Source organism: Ursus arctos, unplaced genomic scaffold (genome assembly GCF_023065955.2).
Source record: "Ursus arctos isolate Adak ecotype North America unplaced genomic scaffold, UrsArc2.0 scaffold_2, whole genome shotgun sequence".
NCBI lineage: Eukaryota > Metazoa > Chordata > Mammalia > Carnivora > Ursidae > Ursus > Ursus arctos.
Genome location: NW_026622874.1, coordinates 12,052,904 through 12,074,437, shown reverse-complemented (window position 1 = coordinate 12,074,437; position 21,534 = coordinate 12,052,904).

The following is a 21,534-nucleotide window of genomic DNA, read 5'->3' as shown; positions in this document are numbered from 1 at the left end:
GGCCTGGGAACTTAGAAGGCCCCAGAGAACGCTGTGGCCTGTTTAGTTCCTTAATCACTACTTTGCATTCCCCATGTGATTTCCTTTTGGGAAGAGCTGGAAAGAGAGCATTTCTAACTCAAAATCTCTGAACATGTGTAGATCTTTCCTTGGCTTTCACTTTGACTTCCATCCATCAATCAATATTTATTAAAAATCTGAAGCTCTGGGTGATGTAACTAACCAGAACCCTCTTCCTCATGATCCTTCCAGCATCTGAGAGTGCCTTTCCAATCCTTCTTTCTGCCCTACCCTTTTTAAAAATAACTCCTGTTTTTGGATTCCTCCACAAGTAAGTGGGAGCAAAGCTGGGACTAGCAAGGAAACTTGCCAAGAGATCAGACCAAGGTAGGAAGGAGGTTTGGTTTCCAGCCATGTGCCCTTGGGTGGTCCTATTCATAGTTAGGTTTGGTATTGATTACTGTCCAGGGTTTCCCTGGCACTGGAAGCTGGCAGAACTCTGCCTCATCTGGCTAGCAGAATGTCCCCCACCCTAAGCAGCTTCTCCTCTGAGGTGGAAACCAGGAGTTGCACTCCCTGACATGTTAATAAGCTGACATGATAATCACATGTGACAGGTCACAGGTTCCATGACACATAAACAAGACAATACCACCCTCATGCAAATAATATGCTTTGGGGGTAGAAATGCTTTCCTGCTCATGGTTGACAATCTAACATACATTCATTAATGATGAAACAGGGGAAAAAAGAGAAATGCAAGATAGACTCTGCAGGGTTGCCATATTGTAGTATTTCTGAGAAGGAGACTGTATGCCAGACTTGAAAGAAACTCTCTTTTGCCCTTTCAATTCTGGTTCTTGTAATCATAAGCGGGGTTTTAGGAACATTCCTCCCATGCATTGGTGACTGCTCTCCACTGACCCCCACCTCCATCCAATAGCCCTATTGAATTATATTGAAGTTTTTCAAGAATGAAATAAAGTAGAACTAAAAACACATTTCCAAGTAGTATGCTGGTAATGTGTCCATCCCATTATAGACTGGGAGGCCCAACATATTCATTTGGGACCCACTGCAGTTTCATAGGGGCTATTTGCTCCTCAAACCACTAGACACTAACTTTGCATACACTACCAGACCAGCTTCAGCTAAAGACATCTGTAATCAGCACATTGGCAAAAGCAATGAATACTCTTAGACCTTATTTCGCTAAATGCCTCAGCTGTTATTGACAGTACTGAACATTCTTTTTTTTGAAATTTCTTCTCCTGGTCCTCTATTGCTCTGAGCACTTCCTCTTGGTCTTCATAGAATATTCCTTTTCTCTGGCCTACTTCTTATATATTGCTATTTCTCCATGGTTCTTTCATCCTCCCCATCCTTTCCATTTAACAGGTTGTTACTATAAGATCTCATAGATTTTCATGGGTTAACTACCACTTGTTTAACAATGAGTCTAGCGTCTAAAGCTTAAGCTTTGTCACCTACTGACACGTTGGGCAAAGTCTCAGCTTACTTATCTTCCCAATAGGGCAAATCATGGCCCCTACCAACATATATTTATGAGAATTAAATGAGAATGTATGAAAACCCTTTAACACAGGGCTTAGCATATAGTAAGCCCTGAAAGAAAAAAAAAATAGCTCTCTTCTTGCTGACATTCATTCATTCATCAAGGAACCTTAAACTCAATATGTCCAAAACTAAACTCACCTAATCTCTTCATGCTCCTCCTCTTTCCCCAGTAGGAAACCTAGGAGTTACCCCAAATGCCTCCCTCTCTGACACCAACTCCAGCTTATCCAGGTTATTACTAAGGTCTGCCTACATTACCTAGCTGGAATCAAAGCTGTCCCTAAATAGACATTAAGTGATGGTTGAGTTGGTACTGAAGATTAAGTAATACTGGAGCAAGTGAACAGGCGATATGACATATGACTGCATTGCTATGATACTGTGGTGTGTTCACATTATAGAAAACATAACAGTCAAGATGTCTTGCCAGATGCCCTCAGAGGACATATGAATGTGCAGGTACGACACCTTCTTTCTCCTGAGGAGCTCAAGCCTTTCTCCACCAGGAAAATTCAGATGTACCACAAATGGCTGTTGGGAGGATTAAGAAGACAAAAGAAAGGTGTCTTACCATAGTCGTTACTCAACAAATGTTAATTTCCTTCCTCTGTTCTTTCCCTTAGGATCAGGTGGTCCTGGCTCAGGTTCCTCCGGGCACTACAGAGAAACAGGAGTTTAAATTCTTGCCATCTTCCTATTTTAGAAAAGCCCTTTAAAGATAGGCATATGAGTGTGACGAAGAAGCTTAAAACTGGGACTGGTTCTAGGTAAGCAGCAGCGGCACACAGAGCTGCCAGGGAAACCATTGCTGACCCTTCACTCCTGCGCCAGAATGGCCAAAGCCTGGTGGTTTTTTGTATCACACTCTGAGAATTAGAGAACCTGCAGGCTCACTAGATTCTTGGCCCTGCACAAGACATCTGAGCTGAGGTCCCAGGCTGGCTTTCTGCCTCTGCAGGCTCCCCAACTTTTGGGCCCTGGAGCTCCGTTCCTAAGCCAAGCGAAAGTGGGTGGAATCTTATAGGATAGGTACAAAATGCTTTGGGCCTGGGTAATTCTGGCTGATTTGAAACCCCTAAGGTCCTTCAGCTGACTCTAGTGCTTATTTATAGCTTACCCAATGGGTGTGCCGCTTTGGATAGCCTTCTTTGGCTTGCTGCTTTCATAAATCTGGAGCCAAGAGCAGCCCAGTTTCCACCTGCTTTCTTCTCCGGAGTCCTTGCGCAAATCTCTAATTCCAAACAGGGCTTGCTCTTCTCTTCTCCCAGTTCTCCCCCTTTCCCTCTAAGACCAGCTTGTAGGTAAACAAACAGGCTGGCTGCATCTTCTATGGGCCAGTTATACTTGTTAGCTATATGTGTATATTATTCGCCCTTTTTTCTATTTTTATCATCTTAAACCCACCCAGATTTGTCTTATTTTAAGTTTTTCTCTGCAGCAAACAGTGGTAAGAAATTTCAGGGCCGTTATTTTCTTGCTCACCTCAAAAGGATGCTGTGAGATACCATGTATATGAGGAACTTAGTATAAAAATCATGACTCCAAATAAGACCAGTTCTTTTCTCACTTTTTTATCACTACAGAAGAAGGAAGAGTTGATATAACGGGATTTATGCATTTTTGAATTTTTGAAGTCTGAAATAATGTACTATTTCCACACTTTGCAGCTCATGAACTATTAACTTCAAACTTTAAGTCACCATTCACCTATTTTATACAATATATACCTTTGCTTTCCATGAACTTGGTGTCCAGCTTCACATTTAAAACACTTGAACCATCCCTCCCAACATGCATTTTTTAAAAAATTCCTTTTGCCTCTCACCTATTTTAATCCTTCCCTCTTTCTGGAATTTTTCTTTTGAGTATCTTCTGGTCCTGTAAGCCAGAAGTCTGAATTATTTCCTTCAAAATTTGAAGGGTGTGATTTATTGATCTCTCTAATTTGTCAGGTGTCTCAGTTTCTCCATTAAAAATTATTATACAGGATCTCAGATATCCAATTTTATGTTATTTTGGACCAAATGACCATTAATCTTTAACCATTACCAGACAGGCTACTATGTCTCCCTTTAAGCCTAGCATGACAGAGAGAGTAGAGGTTTAGAGCTGTGGAGGTAGATTTCCTGGTTCTACCTCTTAAAAATTTTAAGTGAGTTACTTAGTCCCTCTGAATTTCAGCATTTCAAAGAACTGCTGAAAAAATGTAAGATAACATAGGTAAGGATCCATCAGAGTACCTGGCAAAGAGTAAATACTCAATGATAGTTCAGAATTTCCACTTTGGGCTACGATGCAGTAGCTTGTAGCAGACCAACAATGTTCCCACTGAGAGCAACTGGAAAAATCTGAAATATTTATATCCTCCTCACCCCAAATATCAGAGGTCTTCTAAGGCAACCAGAACTCAAATAATCATGTTCCAGAGAAGAATGCTTTTTGAGGCAAACCAAACTTTGTCCATCTCCCCTTTATCCTTGGGTTATCTGCCACATTTTGGCATTAAACAACAAGAACAAAGTACCTGCTAAGAAGCAGAGAATCCAGCAGAGCTTTATCAATTGTATGGCATTAAAGGAAGATAAATTTGAGTTTGGGATTGCTGAGATTTCATAAAGGAGGGAGGCTGAGATAAATGAAACCAATATTCACAAGTTTTTCCCCTCCGGGTATTTACCAAATGAGCTGAACAAGGCAAAAGGCTAAGAGGCATAGCATAATGTGAATAAAAAGCAGATCGGAGATTTTGGCAACATGACAAAGGGCAAGAAGATCAAAAGTAAAGTTCATGGCATATGGAGGAGGAGAATCCACAAGAAACACTTCAGGCTCTCTGTTAGGAGATCTGGAAAACTGTATTCTAAGAATGAAAACAAATTAGATGTAGACCGAGTCTTACCAAAATTGAGTTCGGTGTCAGATTGAATTGAGCTAATTTGTGTCTCTGTTGCCTTCAAAGATAGGCTGAATTCTCTATGAAGGAACATAACATCCAGAGTCACTATAATTTTCATACAAAATGTCTAGCGTTTGATTCTTAAAAAAAAAAAATGTATTAAGAAATAAGACCAAGAGAAACAATATACAACAGAAGTAGGTAGCCCAGATCAGAGAAAGCAGACATGGGCTTGAAAAATTAATAATTAATATAACCTGGGGCACCTGGGTGGCACAGCGGTTAAGCGTCTGCCTTCGGCTCAGGGCGTGATCCCGGCGTTATGGGATCGAGCCCCACATCAGGCTCCTCCGCTATGAGCCTGCCTCTTCCTCTCCCACTCCCCCTGCTTGTATTCCCTCTCTAGCTGGCTGTCTCTATCCTGTCGAATAAATAAATAAAATCTTAAAAAAAAATAATTAATATAACCAAAGTAATGTATCATAAGATGAGAATTTCATCACTGGGAATTTTAAAAATCAAATGGAATTTCTAGAACTGAAAAATACAATTGAACTTGAGAGCCCAGTAGATAAGTTTAAATGGATATTTGACACAGTTCAAAAGAGAATTGGTGAGCTGAAAAAGAGACCAGAAGAAAATATCCAGACTGAAGCATGGAGGTAAATAAATACTGGGAAGTAGAAAGGATTCTGGGAAGCTGAAGGAGTAGGAAGCACCAGAAATTGTCTCCCCTCTGGGCAACAATTACACTGGCAGAATCTGTCTAATATAATTAATTTAAAACTCTGTAGTCCATTGGAGACTTGCAACTTCCAGCAGGAAGGCTTGGATGGTAAATTGAGGTTAATTTCAGTCAGTTACTCAGCTCCATGGCAGGCAGCTGAGCACATGCTCTTAGAGCAGCTAGGAACTTACTGGACATGGAGTGGGCAAAAAGGACCCTATCCTCCAACATCAGGGATCTGTGCTCTAATTACTGGTTGCTGCTTCTGATCACAGAGGTGCAGACAAACAGGAGGGTGACAATTATTGTTATACCCCCCCATTGTTGCAAGACCCTCCCCTCAAGCTAAAGTGATTTTTAGGGGTTTTAGGTGGCCAGTGTCCATCCTCCCCCTTCATTTTTCTCTTTTCCCCATTTGGGAGATAGACATTAAAGATTATGACATTCAGGGGAACCTGGGTAGCTCAGTCAATTAAGTGTCTGAATCTTGATTTCAGCTTAGGTCATGATCTCAGGATCCTGGGATTGAGCCCCACATCAGGCTCCGTGCTGGGTGTGGGGCCTGCTTAAGATTCTGTCTCTCCTTCTCCCCCTGCCCCAATAACTGAAACCTTGGGAAAGGGGAAAAGTCTGATTTCCAGGTTACCACATTATCAGATTCCAATGTTTGGCTTTCAACAAAAAATCACAAACCATACAAAGAAACAAGAAAGTAAGGGCTATTCAAAGTAAAAAATAAATAAACATAAAATGTTCCTGGAAAAGATCTGATAGAAGATCTACTAGAAAAGGCATTAAAATCATCATTGTCATAAAGATGTTCAAAGAACTACAGGAAGATGTGGAGAAAGTCAAAAAATGATGTATGAACACAATGGACATTATGAACAAAGAGATAGAAAACATAAAAAGGAGCCAAAAAGAAATTCTGGAGCTGAAAAGTATAGTAACTAAAGTGATTAATTCACTAGAGGAATTCGGATGCATATTTGAGCAGGCAGAGGAAAGAATCCACAAACTTGAAGGTAGGATGGTGGAAATTATCAAATCTGAAGAACAGAAAGAAAAAAGATCAAAGAAAAACCGCCTAAGTGACCCGTGGGTCACTATCAAGCAGGCCATTTACACGTTGTGAGAGTTCTAGGAGGAGAGAAAGAGAAAGGGGCAGAGAGAATATCTGAAGAAATAATGGCCAAAAGCTTCCCAAATTTGAGGAAAGACAATGAAGATAAATATCTAAGAAGCTCAACAATCTCCAAATAAGATGAACTCAAAGAGACTCACACCGGGACACATTATAATCAAACTTCCAAAAGCCAAAGATAAAACGATAATCTTGAAGCAGCATAAGAGAAGCAGTTAATCACGTACAAGGGGTCCCCAATACAAGGATCAGCAGATTTTTCCATCAGAAATTTTGGAGGTCAGAAGCCAGGGGTTCAGTATATTTGAAGTGCTCAAAAGTAATTAAAAACCAGTAATTAGAGCACAGATCAAAAGAAAACACCATCAACCACGGATCTTATATCCAGCAAAACTGTCCTTTGAAAGTGAGGGAGAAATTAAGACATTTCCAAGTAAGTTAAAGCTGAGGGAGTTCATTACAACTAGAACTGCCTTATAAAAAGTGCTCACAGGAATCCTGTAAGGTGAAATGAGAGGAAACTAGACAGTAAATTGAAGCCATTTGCAGAAATAAATATAAATATAAAGTGAAATACAAAGGCAGTTCTAAAAGCTAGTATTATTGTAATGGTGGTTTGTAATTTTACTATTCCTGTTCCACATTATTTAAGAGACTAATGTATTTTTTTAAGTTATTATCTAAAAGCTAGTATCACTCTAACTTTGGTTTGTAAACTCTACATGTTGTTTTATATATAATTTATAAGACTAATGCATTCAAAAGAATTATTAGTTTAGCTTTTGGGACACACAATGTAAAGGATGTAATTTTGTGACATCCACCACCAGGAGAGGTAGTGACAGAACTATAAAGGAGCAGAGTTTGTGTATTTTACTGAAGTTAAGCTGCTATAAATTCAAATTAGAGTGTTATAACTAGAATGTCAATTGTGATTCCCATGGTCACCACAAAGAAAATAGCTACAGAATATATACAAAAGGAAATGAGAAGTAAACTTAAAGGTTTCACTACAAAAAAAAAATTAAACACAAAAGAAGATAGTAATGCAAGAAATGAGGGATGAAAAAGCTGTAGGCCTATAGAAAAAACCAGCAAAATGACACAGGTAAGTCCCTCCTTATCAGTAAATGGATTAAACTCTCCAATCAAAAGACAGAGGTTGGTGGAAGAGATATGAAGCATGATCAGATCATATGCCGCCTGCAAAAGACTCACTTTAAATCCAAAGACACAGACTGAAAGTGAAAAGATGGAAAAAATATTTCATCAAAGAGTAACCAAAAAAGAGCTAAAGTGGCTATAGGAATCCTAGACAAAATAGGCTTTAGATCAACATAGGTTAAAAGAGATGAAGAACACTGTATATTAATAAAAGTTTCAACACAGCAAGAACAAATAACAATTATAAATATTTATATACCCACAGCAAACTACAGGAAGCAACAACTGACATTATTAAGGGGAGGCGTAAACAGCTCTTCGACAGCAGGAGACTTCAATACTTCACTCTCAAGAGTAGACAGAAGATAAGGAAACAGAGGTCTTAACATCATAGAGCACCTAGATCTAACAGACATCACAGAACACTCTCCCTGATGACAACAGCTCACATTCTTCTCAAGTGCACACTGGGCATTTTTCGGGTTAGACTGTATGTTAGCCATGCATTAAGTCTCAGTAGATTGAAAAGACAGATATCATACAAATCATTTTCTCCAACCACAACAGGATGAAATTACCAATCAACAACAGAAGTAAAACTCGAAAATTCACAAATTAAACAACAGACTTTTCAATAAGCAATTCTGTTTGTAACAGACTTAAACTGCAAATAACCCAAATATTCAACAATATTATGAATAAATAGCATTATGTTGATATAATTGAACATTACCTGCTGCTAACGGGCAATAATATGATTGAGACTCACAGAGATAATGTTGATAGAAAAATGTCAGGCACAAAGAACACATTTTGCTTGTTTCTTTTATTTTTAAAAAAGTCAGTTCCCTTCATATTCTACTTCCCAAGCTGAAGATATCCCAGATTATATTTTTTACAGAAACTATAATTCACGCAAGAAATTGGAGGCCCAGTTCTTGCCATTTATCTACCACTTGTCTTCCACAGAGAATTTCTGTAAGGATGAGTAGGAACATGTAAAAAAAAAAACAACAACAAAACTTAAAACAGAATATTATTTGGTCTAACAAGTACCAAATACTCTTACAAATTGCCTTCTGATATGTAGCAGGATCTTAACTATACTTTTGTGTGTTTGATGAAGTGATATACTAAATATATAGCACTGAAAACAGATGTCTAAAATACACAGGCCATGAAATTTTCTCCTAGCTATACAGCTGTTCACGTTAACCTCAATGTCATAACTTTGGAATTGCCGTAATAGCAATAATTGCTAACATTTGATGAGTATTTACTATGTGCCAAATACTGTGTGTTAAGTGTTTAATATCCATTACCTCATTTAATCTTTACAATAATCCCAGAAAGTAGGTTTTACTATCCCCTTTTGCCAATAAGGAAACCAAGGTTAAGTAATTTTCCCAGGGTAGGAGAGGGCACTCAGTCATGATTAGAATCTGGTTCTCTCTGACACGATTAGGCCATGTGCTGTCAACGACCTTGACAAATGGTCTATCATGCTGGTGTGCATCAGTGATTTACAGAAATGCCAAGGCAACACTCTGAAACTGTAATTGTAAGTTTTAGTACAAATTTAGCCCCAAGAGTTCCTGTTTACCTTCCCTTGGCCTCTACTTTACTCTCACTTGATCCTGTTGAGTATAGTGTAGCAGCAATTAAAAAACTAGAAATATCATGAGGAGGAAGAGAACACCAATCCCTTTGCTTATCTCACCAAAGGGTCCATATCCTAAAATAGGGTTACCATTGAGTATTTTGGACCCTGTCTTTGCTTTCTTCCCCTAGGAATAGAGTAAAGAGAAAAGTTGTACAGTAGCATCCAGACTTACTATTTTTCTTGGTGGAACAATGGAAAAGAATTAGAAAAGGTAGGGTTAAATATCCTATAAATCAAAGCAGACTTGTACTTAGATTATTTTTTTTCTTTCTATCTTTTTAGTCAGCTCTTGTTTGAAAGGTTCTAACTTTTTTGTTTGTAATGAAAGATTCCTTTGCCGTATCACATTGGCGTAAGTATTATCATAAGCAAGTTCCTCAGTCACTAGGAGTCAGACTCTTGTTCTTAGACCATAGCAAAGACTTATTATCATGACCTTGGACTGTGTTGGTGAAATATGTTCTTTCTGAAGATAACAGTCTCATTGCAAAATGAATCTATACTTCCACAGGTTGAAGAAGAATTTCAGCTACTGCACCCTGCTGTAGCGAGAAGACTAATAAAAACCTTGAACCCATTACTCATGTATAAGAACAAAGAGAGCTTTATTGAAGATCAAATAAAAAGTATAAATAGTGAGTCAGGCAGCAGTGAAGATTCCAGCATTCTTTTTTGCTCGTATTGCTTTTAATGGTATTTGAGATTAAAGGTTCAATAGAATTCAACACAGTGACCTTGTAAGGCTTAATCTTCTGTATTTGTAGATTCCAACTATTCACCTCTTCACCCAGAACTTCACTTCTCAACAAGATGTCTCTCTTCATTGTATTTTTCATGCCTGTCTATCGCAGTCTTAACCAACAAAATATGTACTTTTTATCTCTCAGGCCTTTCTGCGTTGGATACTCATTCATTCACTTACTCACTCAACATGGGGTGAGTGCCTATTGACCCTGAGAATTAAAACAAGTGAGCAAGCAAGCAAGCAATCAAACAAACAAAAAAACCAGGTCTGCTCACGGTGTGCTCACTGTCTAAGAGGGAAGATAAACTGAAATTTAGAAAATGATTTGGCAGAGTTGATGATTGAACATTATATTTTTCAAATAAAAAAAAGTAATTTCTTTAATTTCTAAAATTGATCTATTCCCCAGCCTTTCATCTAGCAGGGCCAAGAAAAACTCAGATTCAATATTTAATGGTATCTCAGACTCCTGGGGACCAAATAGTCTCTCCAAGATAACTCAGTCTCTTTGGGGATTCTGGGGCTCCTCTTTCCACTTGCTTTTCATCCCCCTGGCTTTCCTCTAGGATAGCATCTAAGCACATCAGGGAGGGGTTTCAAGTCTCAGAGAGACTAGGGAGAGAGAGTCTAAGATCCACAAATAGGATCCATAATCCATAAATTAGTCCTGTTTTGATTTCTGGGTCCTCTGTGATAAGGCTTCTGGTTGTGACCAATTTCTGCCCTCCCTTTTGCAGGTATTATTAATGAAGGTATGTTTTCTTTCTCTTAGATGGTTGGGTTAATGTTCACCCTGGTTCCCTACGAAATCTATGCAGTATACTCCTCTCGGTTTCAGCCTCCTGGGTTCAGCTCCCCAGCACTGGGATCCTTTTTATAAGTCTCCTTACCCCTTGCCACAGCAATACCATACAGGTCCAATGGTTCAACTCGATTACTTTCCTTACCTACTACCTCTCACACCATGGGGGATATGAATTTCTAGATCTCTTCTATACACTGAGGGAGAGGACGGAGTCTTCAGAGGGCTAACTCAGGCCTCATAAGCAAACCAAGCTTTTCCATCTTTTATTTTATTTTTTAAGATTTGTTTATTTATTTATTTATTTGAGAGGGAGAGAGTGAGGGAGAGAGAGAATCTCAAGTAGACTCCCCACTGAGCATGGAGCCCATCTTGGGGCTGGATCCTACAACCCTGAGATCATGACCTGAACCTAAATCAAGAGTCAAACACCCAACCAACTGAGCCACCCAGGCACCCCTGTTTTTTCTTGATATAGGTTAAAACTCTATGAGGTCATCTCTTTCTGGAGTTCTAAATCAGAAATAGAGGGAAAAGTACTTGGAGTTGGAGGATATGGTGGTGGGGGGTGCTCTATGGGAGAATGCCTGGGAAACCAATTCTGACCATTTAACTCTTCTAATCTCTTTTTTTCCTTTTCTTCCCACAATCTCTTACTCCAGAAGGTGGGATGTTTCACTTTCCTAAATGGAAAGGACATATGTCTTCTGAATTCTCTCTACCCATGGCAATTTGATGCTCAGGCCAGCCTGTCCTGGCTCTTGATATTTTTAAGAGTAGAAAAATTAGAGATTTATTTTGCTCTCTCCACAATGCTTGGCTTCTAAGAATACTGTCATAAAATCCCATTTTTGGTAGCCAATGGTTGAATATCATCTACTTTCTTTTCTTTTCCTATTCGCCATCTCTGACAGATGGATATTTCTAAATAACTAGAAAGTTACATTCATGGGAATATAAAAGAAAGATTTACATTTTAATATTTATTATATATTTATTATACATTATGTATATTATATATTTATTATACATTATGTATATTATATATTCTGGCATTTGAAATAGATTACATATTTGTAGTTTTATAATCTATGCTATTATATAACATTTTAAAATATATTATCTCCATTTTAAATGCATAAGCTACAATGGAAATACCAAGAAGGAACACAAACTATATAGATGATTAAGGTAAAAGAAACAGAAAGAGAATTAATTAAATTGATAGAATTGGTTTTCTTTTAGGAAACTAGAACAAGAGATACAATTAAGTTTCTTGCTATTATTATCTCTCAGTATTTTCATTGATAGAACACAGGGTTTCCACAGACAATGTCTAAAGTGTAGAGTCTATTCTAATAAGCCATTCAAACTGAAGGAAAACCAGATAGGGATGTAAATGCAATTTAATTTAATTAATGAAGAGCCTTTAGTGGCTATGGGGCAAAGTTGCTTTCTCATCTGTAAAGTCAACAAAAATCACATAGTATTATTAACATTGGATATTTTGGGATATATTTGGAAGCATGTCTGTGTGTGCATGCCCACACACTGGTAAAAGGCCTGGGGAAGAAGGATTACAGGCTGGTATTTCAGGTAGGGCCTGGTGATCCATTCGGTCATTGATAGCCTATACATCTCATCCTATGCCCAGCTGACACTGTTCTCCCTTTTCAGGTGTGAAGAGCGATTCAACCACACTGCCCTCTAGAAGTTTGACTATAAAGTTAGATGGTTAAACATTGTTGCACGAGTAGAGTCAGGTTACAAGTCCCAATTCTCTTTGATGCTAGTGATAAAACCTTGAGTATCCAAAAGATAGACAACATTTCTGAAACGTACAGACACTCTGTAGGCAGACACGATGTTGCCTGATGTTATATATATATTTTTAGTTTAGTTGCCTCTGTATTTCAGGCAAGAATAAACTAGTTAATAAGCCTGGAGGATTCTATTAACAGAAGACAGACAAGTCTTAGAAGGCTGAAGAATATTCCATTGACTTCTGTCATTGGTTGAACAAACAAGAGGTAGACTAGTTGTGGTTATCACAATCAGGCCTCACTTATTACTATAGTTTATGCCAAAGAGAGAGCCGCAAAAAAGCAGAAAAAAAAAAAAAACACCCAGATCTTTTCTGACAATAAGACAACAAGATTAAAAATTACCTTTTTAAAAAGTATGAAAATAAACTACAACTAATGGAAAATTAACATTTTAAATCTATAAAAATACATGAACCTAAGCATAATTAAAACTAAAATTACAAAATGTTTACAAAGTTATATTGACTTCTGGTAAATGTGGCAGGCTAAGCAGGCAAACCCCAAACCAAGGAAAAGGAAGGCTTGAGCCTAAAAGGAGGTCCCATGAAAAATAAGTTGCACTGTTTTCCTCTGGAGCTTTGATCCTCTCTTTGTTGTAAATTTTCTTAATTTCACTACTGTTTGAATAAATGTGGGGTTGTTTTATGCACCTGCTAAGGATTTGATATGTTCCTTTTCATGTCTTTTTTCAGTTCTGGAAAATTTTTAGTTATTATCTCTACCATAGTCTTTCTCCCATTCTCTATGTGCTCTCTGTCAGGAATTTTTTAAAAACATTTATTGAAATTGGTGATTACATCCATCATGTTCCTAACTTCTCTATCCTATATTGTATCTATCTCTCTGTATTGTGTTTTGAGTGACTTGACTTCCTCAGATCTATTTTCCACTTTATGAGTTCTTTCTTCAGCAGGATCTGGTCTGTCATTCAACCTATCTGCTGAGTTACTTTATTTCAATGACTATGTTAATTGATTCTTTCTCACTCTCTCCTGTTCTTGCCTAATGATTGCTACCACTTCTTTTATTTTTTAAAATACTCTGAACATTAATTTCCCTTAGATTGCTTTATTATCTTTATGGTAAAAAAATTTTTCCCATTTATGTACTCAGTGCCTACTGCATAGTAGGTTTGCTCATTTTTAATGTTTGTGATGTTATTATGAGTAAATACAAAATTAATCACTAAATTGTTGTAATTAAAAATCAAGCTTGGCCAAAAATCTAGACAAAAATTACCTGGAAAGTCAGAGCGTGGAGTTAAATCATTCTAAGGCTTTTGCACTGTTTGGTAGGAAGATATAGACAATCATTAATTTTAAACTGCTAAATTTAGCTAAATTGAGTTTATATGTTACAAAGCTAAGGTTAACCACTAAAAGAATATAAATAGATGTATAATTCTAAAACCACAAGAGGAAAATAAAGAATTAAGAAAATTCAATAAAATCAAAAGAAAGCAAAAAACAAAAAAAACAAAAAAACAAAACTAACAAACAAACAAAAAAACAACCAATGAAAAAAACTAACAAGAAAGTATAGAGAAGCATGGCAAATAGAAAATAGAAAACCAAGTATGTAGTACTCAAAATATTACAAACAGATTTCAATTAATTATTGAAAGTCAGAATTGGTCAGGCAATATTTAAAGGAAAACTCCAGAAATATGATACCAACAAAAGATACACTTAAAGTAAATTATACCAACAAGATAAATAAGTCCTGAGGATGTAATGTAGCATGGTGTCTATAGCTAACAATATTATATTTTATATTTGAAAGTTGCTGAAGAATAAATTTTAAAAGTTCTCATCAAGAGAAAAAAATTGTAACTAAGTGTAGTGATGGATGTTAATTAAATTTAGTTTAATCATTTCACAGAATATACCTATATCAAATTATTATGTTTTATTTCTAAAACTAATACAGTGTTTTGTGTCAATTATATCTCAGTTTAACAAAGAGCAAATTATAACTGATGACTAAAAAATAAGAGGATGGAAATATTAATAAGGGAAGGGATTAAATAAAATCTGGTTTAGTCACATGACAAAATATCATACAGCAGCTAAAAACAAATGATCTCTCCATATCAAGTTGTACAAATATATCACTCTATCTATAGGTCCATTAGCAAGCTTTTTGAAAATTGAATATAAAATATGCAGAAGTATCTATCAGTATGGTAGTATTATGACTAATTCAATAAGTGCTTTAAAAACATAAAATAATACTTTATATTGTTCATGAGTTTGTAGATTTGTAAGATTTAAAAGTGTAGAGTCACATCAAGTTCATGATGAACTTTGCCTCTATGATGGTTGCCTCTATGAAAGGAAGGAGAAAAAGTATCATGGAACAAGAAATAGAGAGAACTTCAACTTCATGTTTTATTTTTTTGCCAAAAAATAAGAAAAAGTAAAAAAATAATAAATATACTATTTAATAAAGTAGTAATAATAATAGGTATATTATTACTAAAGAACACATCCTATGCGCCAGGTGTATATAATACCAATCATATAATTTATTTAAGAAAAAAGAGAACAGAAGGAATTTATAATAATTGATTAAAAAATGTAAAAAAATTATAAGAGAATTCATCCTATAATTCTATGTAAATAACTAGAAAGTAAATAAGCAATATTTTAGGAAAATAAACACAAAATATATCAACCCTAGAAGAGGTAGAAATATTTACTTGGTCAAAATTCATGAAATAGGGGCGCCTGGGTGGCACAGCGGTTAAGCGTCTGCCTTCGGCTCAGGGCGTGATCCCGGCATTATGGGATCAAGCCCCACATCAGGCTCCTCCGCTATGAGCCTGCTTCTTCCTCTCCCACTCCCCCTGCTTGTGTTCCCTCTCTCGCTGGCTGTCTCTATCTCTGTCAAATAAATAAATAAAATCTTAAAAAAAAAATTCATGGAATAAATAAAGAAATTTATTAAATAATTGTCCCTTCAAAAGACACTGGAGCCAAGTAATTTTGTGGGTACACACATCCAAACATGCAGGGAACAAATAATTCTGGGCTATTTAAATTATTCCAGAACATAGAGAAAGAGGGAATGCTTCCAATTTTTTTTTATATTGATAGCTAACAAAACTCTGATACCAAAATTTTACAGAGAGCACAAAAACCAAAGGACACATCAATTTCCTAAATAAAATATTAACGAAACCACCTAAAATATTTCTCAAAAGACTAAACTATAATGACTAAGCAGGATTTGTTCAAAGAATGGAATGGTTTGATATTAGGATATGTATTACCATTCTTCTTCAAAAGAAAAGCATCAGAAGAGATACTGAAGAGGCATTTAATAAAATTTAGCATCTATTCTCAATAAAGCTTTAAAAAATAGGAATAGAGAGTAACTTTTTAACATGATAAGATGCACCGCTTAAAATAACTGAACAATATCATGCCTCATGTTGTAACCCTACAGATATTCCCACCAAAGTCAGGAATAACGAAAAGAGTCTATGATCACAAAGATTGTGTAAGACTGTCCAGGAAATGCCGGCTAACACAATTAAATAAGAAAACTATGTAATGGTTTAACAATATTGGAAAGAGGAAGCAAATTTATCAAATGTTACAAAATGATATGATTGTTCACTTGAATAGCCTGAGAAAATCAACAGGAAAAAAAAAAAAACCCCTTAGAATCAATGAGTTCAATAATGTAGCCAGTTAGAAATTAAGTATTAAAAGTTCCATAGTTTTCCTACATCTCAGATATAGTCAGGGGTGCCTGCGTGCTGCAGTCAGTTAGCCATCGAACTCGATTTCAGCTCACGTCATGATCTCAAGGGTCGCGGGATGGAGCGCCATGTATGGATTCATGATCAGTGGGAAGTCTGCTTGAGATTTTTCTTTCCCTCTCCCTCTGCCCCTCCCGCTTGTGCTCTCTCTCTTTCTAAAATAAATAAATAAATATTAAAACCAACAAATATAGTCAGATATAATATACAATGTTAAATAAAATACCCTAATCATAATGGTAATAAAATGTCAAATACCTAAGGATAAAATGAAAAAGAAATGTATAGGGCTTACAAAAGGCAAACTATAAACCGCTCGTGAAGGACATCAAAGGAGACTTCTTTTGAAGTGAAACATAACACATACCCAGATGAAACCACCTCAATATGGTAAAAATGTCGATTAGTCCTAAATTAACCAGTAAATTTAATGTAGTCCCAACAAAAATTACTTTTTTTTTTGATTTGCCAAAATTGCTTTAGAGTTAAGCCAAAACAAAGGTACAAGAAAAGTCCAATTTTCTAAAGGGTATTCTGGCAAATTGTATTAAAAAAATTGTATGCTTTAACATAATAATTCAGCTTTTAGAAATAAATCCCTGAAACATAATCAAGCAGGAACACAACAATCTATACACAAGAATATCCATAATAATATTTTTATAATGCAAAAATGTGGAAAGAATCAAATAATCAGATAATGACTAAATACATTATAAATTTAATTAAATATTATGCAGCTATTGAAATAATGAAGTCATTAGAGTGATGTTCACAATGTAGGAGTGTTTTTGCTGTTTTTGTTGTTGTTATTTTTAAATTTTAATTCCAGTATAGTTTTTTTTTTTTAAAGATTTTATTTATTTATTTGACAGAGATAGCCAGCGAGAGAGGGAACACAAGCAGGGAGAGTGGGAGAGGAAGAAGGAGGCTCATAGCGGAAAGCCTGATGTGGGGCTTGATCCCAGAACACCGGGATCACGCCCTGAGCCGAAGGCAGACGCTTAACGACTGAGCCACCCAGGCGCCCGTAATTCCAGTATAGTTAACATACAGTGTAATATTAATTTCAGGTGACAATATAGTGAGTGACTCACTCACAATATAGTGAGTCAATAATTCCATATATCACTCAGTGCTCATCATAAGTGCACTCCTTGATCCCTATCACCTATTTTACTCATTCCCCCACCCACATTTCCTCTGGTAACCATCAGTTTGTTCTCTACAGTTAAGAGTCTGTTTCTTGGTTTGCTTCTCTTTTTTTTTTCCCCTTTGTTCATTTATTTTGTTACTTAAATTCCACATATAAGTGAATTTATATGGTATTTGTCTTGCTCTGACTTATTTCACTTAGCATAATACTCTAGCTCCATCCATGTCCTCGCAAATACACACACACACACACACACACATCTTCTCTATCCATTCATTTATCAATGGACACTTGGAATGCTTCCATACTTTGGCTATTGTAAATAATGATGCTATAAACATAGAGATGCATGTATACCTTCAAATTAGTGTTTTTGTACTTTTTCAGTAAATACCCAGTAGTGCAATTACTAGACTGTAGGGCAGTTCATTTTTAACTTTTTAAAGAACTTCCATATTGTTTTCCATAGTGGCTACACCACTTCACATTCCCACCAACAGTGCAAGTGGGTTCCTTTTTCTTCACATGCTCGCCAACACCTGTCTCTTGAGTCCATTCTGACACATGTGAGATGATATCTCATTGTAGTTTTGATTCACATATTCCTGATGATGAATGATATTGAGCATCTTCATGTGTCTGTTGGCCATTTGGGTATCTTCTTTGGAGAAATGTCTGTTCATGTCTTCTGCCTATTTTTAAATTAGATTGTTTTTTGGGTGTTGAGATGTATAAGTTCTTTATATATTTTGGACACTAATCCTTTTTTTTTTTAAAGATGTTATTTATTTATTTATTTGACAGAGAGAGAGAGGGAGAGGCGGTGAGAGAGGGAACACAAGCAGGGCTGGTGGGAGAGGGAGAAGCAGGCTTCCCACTGAGCAGGGAGCCTGATGTGGGGCTCGATCCCAGAACGTTGGGATCACACACTGAGCCAAAGGCAGACGCTTAACAACTGAGCCACCCAGGTGCCCCTGGACACTAATCCTTTAGTGGATATGTCATTTTCAAATATCTTTTCCCATTCTGTAGGTTACCTTTTAGTTTTGTTGACTTTTTCCTTTGCTGTGCAGAAGCTTTTTATTTTGATGTAGTCCCAATAGTTTATTTTTGTTTTTATTTCCCTTGCCTCAGGAGACCTTTCTAGAAAAAAGTTGCTATGGCCAATGTCAGAAATTACTGTCTGTTCTCTTCTAGGATTTTTGTAGTTTCAGGTCTCATATTTAGGTCTTTAATCTATTTTGAATTTATTTTTGTGTATGCTGTGAGAAAGTGGTCCTTTATCCTTCTTTTGCATGTAGCTGTCCAGTTTTCCCAACACCATTTGTTGAAGAGACCGTCTTTTTCCCATTGCATATTCTTTCCTCCTTTGTTGAAGATTAATTAACCATATAACTGTGGGTTTATTTCTGGGTTTTCTATTCTCTTTTATTGACCTATGTGTCAATTATGCCAGTACCATACTGTTTTGATGACTATACCCTTGTAATATAACTTGAAGTCTGGAATTGTGGTGCCTCCAGCTTTGCTTTTCTTTTTCTAAGTTGCTTTGCTTCCTTAGGGTCTTTTGTGGTTCCATATAGATTTTAGGATTTTTTGTTCTAGTTCTGTGAAAAATGCTGTTGGTATATTGATAGGGATTGCAGTAAATGTGTAGATTGCTTTGGGTAGTATAGACATTTAAATAATATTTGTTCTAATCCTGGACTATGGAATATCTTTCCATTTCTTTTTGTCATTTTCATTTTCTTTCATCAATGTTTTATTATTTTCAGAGCGCAAGTCTTTCACTTCTTTGGCTAGGTTTATTCCCAGGTATCTGGCTATTTTTGGTGCAATTGCAAATGGTATTCTTTTCTTAATTTCTGGCGCTTCATTATTAGTGTATAGAAATGCAACAGATTTCTGCATATTGATTTTGTATCTTGTGAATTTACTGAATTCATTTACCAATTCTAGGAGTTTTTTGGTGGAGTCCTTAGGGTTTTCTGTATATAGCATCATGTCTTTTGCAAAGTGAAAGTTTTGCTTCTTCCTTACCAATTTGGATGCACTTTATTTCTTTTTGTTGTCTGATTGCTGGGCTAGCACTTCTGGTACTATGTTCAACAAAAGTGGACATCCTTGTCTTATTTCTGACCTTAGGGGAAATCTCTTCAGTTTTTCCCCATTGAATATGATGTTCACTGTTGTTTTTTCATATGAGGCCTTATTTTGAGCTATACCCCCTCTAAACCTATTTTGTTGAGGGCTTTTATCATGAATGATGTTGTATTTTGTCAAATGTTTTTTTCTGCAGATGTTAAGATGATCATGTAGTTTTTATCTCTTCTTTAATTGATCTGATGTAGCACCTTGGTTAATTTGCAAATATTGAACCACACTTGTATCCTGGTGAATGATTTTTTAAAACATATTGTTGGATTCTGTTTGCTAGTATTTTGTTGAGGATTTTCACATCTATGTTCATCAGAGATATTGACCTGTAGTTCTCTTTTTTTTTTTTTTTTTTTTTTTTTTGTGGCACCTTTATCTGGTTTTGGTGTCAGGGTGATACTTGCCTCATAAAATAAATTTGGAAGTTTTCCTTCTTCTTCTACTTTTTGTAGTTAGTTCGAGTAGAATAGGTATCAACTCTTCTTTACATGTTTCGTAGAATTCACCTGTGAAACCATCTGGTCTTGGATTTTTGTTTTTTGGGAGTTTTTTGATTACTGATTCAATATCATTACTGGTAATCAGTCTGTTCAAATTTTCTATTTCTTCCTGCTTCAGTTTAGGTAGATTATAGGTTTCTAGGAATTTATATCCATTTCTTCTATGTTGTCCAATTTTTTGGTATATAATTTTTCATAATATTCTATTACAATATTTTGTATTTCTGCAGTGTTGGCTGTTATTTCTCCTCTTTCATTGGTGATTTTGTTTGAGTTCCCTCTCTCTCTTTATGAGTCTGGCTAGAGGTTTATCAATTTTGTGATCTTTTCAAAGAACCAGCTCCTGATTTCATTAATCTGTTCTATTGTTGTTGTTGTTGTTGTTGTTGTTGTTGTTGTTGTTTTAGTTTCTATATCATTTACTTCTGCTCTAATCTTTATTTCCTTCCGTCTGATGGTTTGGGTTTTTTTTTGTTGTTGTTGTTCTTTTTCTAGCTCTTGTATGTGTAAGGTTAGGTTGTTTGAGATTTTTCTTGCTTCCTGAGTTAAACCTGTATTGCTATAAACTTACCTCTTAGAATGGCTTTTGCTGTGTCACAAAGGTTTTGGACCATTGTGTTTTCATTTTCATTTGTTTCCATGTACTTTTTGATTTCCTCTTTGATTTCCTGGTTCACCCATTCATTGTTTAGTAGCATGTTATTTAACCTCCATATATTTATGGCCTTTCCAGATTTTTTCTTGTGGGTGATTTCATAGTGTTGTGGTCAGAAAGGATGTATGGTATGACTTTGATCTTTTTGAATTTGTTAGTTTGTTTTGCAGCCTAATATGTGATCTATTCTGGAATATGTTCCATGTGCACCTGAAAAGAGTGTGTATTCTGCTGTTTTAGGATGGAATGCTCTGAATATATCTGTTAAAGCCATATGGTCCAGCATGTCATTCAAAGACACTGTTTCCTAGTTGATTTTCTGTGTGGATGATCTGCCCATTGATGTAAGTGGGGTATTTATGTCCTCTACTATTATCGTATTATTATTGATTAGTTCCTTTATGTTTGTTAGTAACGGTTTTATGTATTTGGATGCTCCCATGTTGGATGCATATATATTTACAGTTATTATATTTTCTTGTTGGATTGTCCCCTTTATTGTTATGTAGTGTCCTTCTTTGCCTTTTTTTACAGCCTTTGTTTTAAAGTCTGTTTTGGTCAATGTTAAGTATTGCTACTCCAGCTTTCTTTTGACATCCATTTGTATGATAAATATTTCTTCATCCCCTCACTTTCAATCTGCAGGTGTCTTTAGGTCTGAAATGAGTCTCTTGTAGGCATCAAATAGATGAGTCTTGTTTTTTAATCCATTGTCACCCTATGTCTTCTGATTGGAGCATTTGGTCCCTTTA